A 6,894-nucleotide genomic window follows, 5' to 3' on the forward strand; every position below is an offset into this window, starting at 1 on the left:
AGTATTGGTGAGGGTATGGAGAAAAGGGAACCCTTGAAGCTGCTGGTGGGAATGTAAATTGGTGCAGCCACTGTGGAAAACAGTATATTTCCTCAAAAAATTTAAAAATAGAACTACCATATGATTCAGCAATCACACTTCTGGGTACATATCCAAAGGAAATGAAATCAGTATATTGAAGGGATATCCTCACTCCCATGTTCATTGCAGCATTATTTATAATAGCCAAGATATGGAAACAATGTGTCTATTGAAAGATTAATGGAGAAAGAAAATTCATATATGCACACACACACAAACACATGCACATAAAGTTGCCTTTAAAAAAGGAAATCCTGCCATTTGCAACAACATTGATGAATGCTAAGTGAAATAAGCCAGACACAGAAAGACAAATACTGTCTGATCTCACTTATATGTGAAATCAAAAAACGTCAATTTCATATAAGCAGGGAATGGAATTGTTGATTGCTAGGGGCTGGTAGGTGGGAGAAATGTGGGTATGTTGTTCAAAGGGTATAAAGTTTTAGTTATGTGGTATGAATAAGTTCTGAAAATGTAATGTACAACAGTATAATTACCTTCATGCTGTATTATGTACTTGAAATTGCTAAAAGTGAATCTCAAGTGCTTTCAACACATACACAAAAATGATAACTATGTGAGGCAATGGACACGTTATTAGCTTAATCGTGGTAGTCATTTCACAATATATGCATATATGAAAACATTATGTTGTATACTTTAAATTTTATAATTTTTATTTATCAATTATACTTTAATAAAGCTGGAAAAAATCCTTTTTCTTTCAATTGTTAATATTATTGCCTTATACAAATTACTTAACTTTGCAAAGCCTCAGTTTACATATCTATTGTCAATACTGATAAAAATCTATATCATAAAGTTGTCATGAGGATTCAATTGTATACCTGCAACATAATAGGAACTCAATAATGGGTATCTATTATTCCTATGCTGTAGTTATTCCCAAACATACTCCTCTAGAAGTACTTTTACAGTAAAGAGGCCCAGTGAACTTGCCCTTGTTAATGATTGGAACTCTTGCCAGCAGAAATCATTTTGTTTTCTCTAATGTTGATAGGCATCACTTTAAAGGAAAGAGTCTCCTAGTGTTCTACATTTCCTCAGTTTATACCTTCTACCGGAAAGAGATCATATACTTCCAATTTCAACCAAGAATTTTTATGAGAATAATACTCAAATCTTCATCTCCCTGGAGTCCAGGCTGCATTGGGAATGAAGTGAAGTCATATACAAGAGAATGAACAGCCTCCACTAGAAAATGCTGAAGGGAAGCAGTATAATTTCGGGGTTTTAATTAATTCCAGAAGTGGAGAAATAAAATAGAGTTTACAGGGGGCAGGAAAGAGTTTTGGGAGGGAGCACAGTAGAGCAGCATACCCAGCAATGTTTGGCACACAGAAGACATTCAATCAATATTTGTTGACTTCGATAAAGATTGCTCCATTTTAAACCCCAATAAATATCCATTTATTTACTAATTCACAGTAAAATATAATCAGGTAGTAAGAAGTCCTATGGGGAAAAATAAAGCAAAACAAGAGGATAGAATGGTGAGCAATGCTACTTCAGGGTGGTCAGGGCAGGCATCCCTGAGGAAGTGACATTTGAGTTGACTCTTGAATTGAGTGAGTAGACCATGTAAGATATCAGGAGAAGAGACGGTAGGGCCTTATAGCCATGATGGAAATATCATGAATCCGATTCTAAGTTAATTGAAAGCTCATTGGAGGATTTTATGTAAAAGAATGACAAGATCTTGCCTTCATTTTTAGAACGATCACTTGTGTTTTTCTGTTGGGATTAGACTTTGGGGGAGCGGTCAAGAGTAGAACCAAAGAGCTACTGAAGGAGGGGATGATGGTGGATCAGACCAGGTAACAGTGATAATTTAGAGAAGTAGTCAAATTCCGGATGTTTTTAGGGTAGAGCCAACAAAATTTGTTGATTTATTGATATGATAAAAAATAGAAGTCAAAGATACCTCCAAATGGTTAGCTTGAGTCATTGGAAGAGTAGAGTCATGATTTACTGAGGTAGGGGAAAACTGAGGGAAGGGCAGGTTCCCAGGATATAGAAATCAAGATTTTTCTTTTATGTTAATTTTTATATTATTATATGTTAATTTTTATATTATTATTAAAAATTTTAGCAGAGATTTAAAATCAGCATTCTGGAATTCAGGAAAGGGGTTGGTTAAATTCAGGAGATTAGATGAGATCATCAAGAGAGTGAGTGTAGAGAAGAGGACTAAAAACCGAAACCTCTAATATTTAGAGTTCAGGGTGATGAGGAAGAATGATTAAAGAACTTGCAGAAGGAGAGATCAATGAGATAAGAGAACTGGGAGAGTATGGCATGTTGGATGCCAAATAAAGAATGTGTTTTGAGACTCATGGACATGCACAATAGACTACTGGTTATCAGAGGGTAGTGGGGAGGGGAGAGTGGGGAGGTAGATGGGGTAAAAGGGGTCAAATATGTGGTGAGATTAGAGAATTTAAAAAAAAGAATGTATTTCGAGGAGGAGAGTGTATCAAACATCTTTTATGCTTCATTTCACGTGTTCCTGGACCATCTTGTTGTTCAGGACATTGCAGCAGCAACTGTACGCAAGTGTTGCTTGATGCTACCTCATTCAGCTGTATCTCATACTATTATTTCCTATCCTGGGGCTTCTCTGCTACCATCAGGTGGGACACCTGCAGGAGCCTGCTCAATGATTCTAGATCATAAAAAATCCTGCAAATGCCAGTGATTTAACACCCTCCAGAATTACCCTTGGTCAGGGGAGGAAAATTTGATGGAATAAAACTCTTCTGTCTGATGAAAACTTATGAGGCATGTCCTACACAGCTCCAAAGACAGTCCTCAATGGGAATAATCCATGGTTGCCTACAGTAGTAAACAGATTAATAACATATCCTTTCCTGATATGTTCTTCTCAGTCCCCTTCTCCTGTTTCCTGAATCACTTCCCCAAATAAACTAACTGCATGCAGATCCTTGTCTCAGGCTCTTCTAGGCTTTTTGAGGGAAGCTACTAAATTAAAACAGAGGGCGTGATCAACTGGGACAAATGCTGCTGATAAACTGAGTAAGATGAAGACTGAGAATTGACTATTGGATTAAGCAAAGTAGACTCATTGATGACATTAACAAGAGGTTTTATTCAGAGGAGAGTTGGTTCAAAATACTGGCTGGAGTGAATTCAAGAGAGAATGCTTCTATTTTCTCAATGATATGTGGCAAAGTCACAGGCTAGGAGTAAAGGTATAGAGAAGGTGGAGGTATTGGAGGTGGGTTGAAAGAGAAGAGTGAAATAGCCTTTCTGAAGAACTGGAAAATAAACTGGAGAAATAAAGTATAAATGCCTGGTGGTACTGAGAGCCTGCTTGAAATTTGTGGCTGTGTGCATTTCTCCAGCCATATTCATCTCTATAGATGAAAATGTGAAACAGATATTTAACTAAGGTTCAGATTTTGTTAGGAAAATGTGCTAGAGGGAAAAAGGATCAAGAGTGTTGTGAAGGACCAGGGACTGTAAGCTGGGTTAAGAAAGGCTTGAGGGGGTGATCACAATTTAAAAAATTGAAGGGGGCATCAATTTGGGGTAGTGTTTGAGGATAATAAAACTGAAGGGCCTATTAAATTATCCATTGAAATTATCCAGATCTCTTTTTATGCAATGATTTTATCGAAGTTAGCCAATTAACATTCCTCTTAAAGGGCCCGCACCTGGACTTACTTGCTGATAAACTCACTCGCTCTGAGCTCCAGTGCTGGGGTAGCAGCTTGAAAGGTGCCATGGATTTACAGGTAGGAACTAAATTGTTTGGCTTCAGGGCAAGAGCTGGAGGGGCATCTTTCTCCCAGACAGAAGTGCTGGTAGAAGCCATTCTTCCTTTGTTGAGCCCTCCTACCACCTAGCCTGCACGCGCAAGTGGGCGCCATATTTGTCTCCATCAACCTAGCTAACACCATTTGCCCTGCTCTGCTGATTCCATGAGACTCCACTCCACCCAACTTATGGACTCACTCAAGCCGTTTCCAGTGGCTTTTCCATACAAACAGCCTGTCTTGGCTCATGATGCAGACTTTCCTAAAATTTCTAAAAGGTTCACAAACACCAAACAAGCAGCATCTGGCCTTGGAATGCCTCATATCTCTTGCTAAGCTATCCCAAACCTGGCACTAGTGGCAGCCGGCCTTAGTTCAAAACTTAGCCTCTCCCAGGCACTTCTAAGATCAGAACAAGTGGCAAGCATCTGCAGATCACTTTGTAGCTCTGTGCAGGGCAAAGGCAGCAGCTGAATTTGGCCTGAAACAGAGACTCTTCCAAGAGGCCCCCAAAACAATATACCCAGTGGCGAGCTTCAAATCATACCTGAGAACTACCCAACCACTTCCACAAATGACACACCCAAAGAGCAGACTGGGCAGGCACCAGAGCTCTGCTAAAGCAAATCCTAGTTTGTAGGTTCAGCGTATATACGACGGCTCCTCCACTATAGTTATGGCCAGTCATAACAACCAATTAGCTAGGTCAATCCCTCCTATTAACATGCAAACAGCAACCAAGGCTCAACTATAACAAGAGGGCATAAATAGCCCACACAAGGGATATGCCTGGAACACCCAGCTCAGATGACCAGGGAGACTGTACTACTGGGCCTCACAGAACACCTACTATGTAAGGTCACACTACTAAGACCAGGAGACATCAGCTCTACCTAATACATTTGCAAATAAATGTTTTCAAGTTTTTTGGGTAAACACCCAGAAGAGGGGTTTCTGGGTCATATGATAATTCTATTCTTAGTTTTTTGAGGAACCTCCATACTGTTTTCCATAGTAGCTGTACCAATTTACATTCCGAACAGCAATATATGAGGGTTCCTTTTTCCCCACAACCTCTCCAGCACTGCAACAATTACTTTCAATGTAAATGAATTAAATGATCCAATCAAAAGACATGGAGAGTGTCTGGGTAGATAAGAAAAATCAAGACCCTTACATATATTGCCTTCAAGAGACTCACTTCCGATCAAAAGACATACACAGATTGAAAGTAAATGGATAGGAAAAGGTAGTTCGTGACAATGGAAATGGAAAATAGAGCTGGGGTAGCAATACTGATACCAGACAAAATAGACTTTAAAACTATGGTGTACACCTGAAACTAATAAAATATTGTGTGTCAACTGTAATTGAAAAAGAAAAAAGAAAAAAAAACGTTAGCCAATTAAATATATTATATATTATATACAAGTCATGTCATGATAATTTCTCAGAATATAAGAGGGCACTCTTAAATATTCTCAGATTAACTGAGACTGTCCTGGGCAAATTGGGACATATTATGACTCTACTCATATAGCCGTTTTTATACAGAAAAGAAGTAGATTGTAGCAGTTAAGAGCATAAAACTTTTAGAGTAATTGTTCCTAGGTTCAAAACCAGACACAAAATACCTAATTAATTTATCAAAGCGTATTGTGGAGCCAACTATAATCCTTTGGATGAAACTCATCAAGTCTGGCTCATCCTATTTCATACTTCCTTGTGTGTTATTATGTTTATTTTATGATGTAAATTTAATGTTACTTCTGGACTTTAGATTATGTTCTAGCCTTTTATTCAGTTATTGCTCTTTATTCTCTTTCTCAAGTCCAATCTCCATTCTGTTTATTTGAAGGTCTCTTGAAATATATTTCAATGCCCCTATTATTAATGCCTATGGCTGATACCACAACTAAATTTGACCTTTCTTTTAGAACTGCAGACTGATTTCTCATTGTGTCCACATGCTATTTTATGCAGCTCATTCTAGGTTCCTGTGTTAAAACTTGTTGGGCAAAGTACAAGCACTCCATTGGCAGTATAGCTATTAGCAAGGAGATTTTTGGGTTATATTTTCTAGGAAATCATAGACTCCTGAAACATGGCTTCTAACAACCCAATTTTTCCTGAGCATAGGTCATTGCCTCTTAATTATTACCTGAAAGGTAACCCCTGCCTAAGGAAGGTCTGGATTATAAGTGCCCATCATTATACCTTTAGGCCTCTTGATTGCCACAAATTCCTTGTTTCTGTACCTCTCCCTTACAAAGGAAGCATTTCAAGATAAAAAGAGGATATATTTACTAAATAGGCTTTTTAAACTAGCTTATAATGTGACATATAGAAATACCTAGCTTAATCAACGCTTGATCTTAATTTATTAACATGGCTCAGATAAGAGGATAAAGGAGTGCTTTGTTAAATAAATATGTTTTTGTATTTAAAAATAACTTTCAAATAAATACTTAAAAATTGTTGACAAAAATGATGATGAATTAGGAATGTGTATTATACTTTCAAAATAAGGAAGACACAAGAGGTCCATTTTATAAATGGTACAGGATTGCATTTTTACCAAATAAACAAGTAGCCAGATGTATGACTCTTAGGGGAATAGAAGTGGCCCCCTCTGGAAATTCCTAATATCTGGGATGGATAAGACAGGAATGGGTCTGGATACTCTAGGGCCCTAGAATTCAGGAAATGTGTTTCTTTTGGTTACAGATCATTCTGTGGATATTAAATCCCCAAACAACATACTTCCTCAGACTGAGTCAGAAAGCCCCTTCCCTTCTTTCTGGCTTCTATTGCAGTAACTCCTCCGAATGAGCAGCCCTCCCCCTGGCTTCCCGTGCATAGTGCCTTTCAGAAGAGACATACTTTTTTGACACCCTCCCTCTAATCCCTGACAGGCCTCAGGAATAGGATCTACAAGTCCCTTAGAAACCCTGGAATAGTTCAATCCTAAAGCCATGTTGTAATTGACTGAGTATAAGAAGTCTAGATA

This window comes from Pteropus alecto, unplaced genomic scaffold, assembly GCF_000325575.1.
Source record: "Pteropus alecto unplaced genomic scaffold, ASM32557v1 scaffold821, whole genome shotgun sequence".
Lineage (NCBI taxonomy): Eukaryota > Metazoa > Chordata > Mammalia > Chiroptera > Pteropodidae > Pteropus > Pteropus alecto.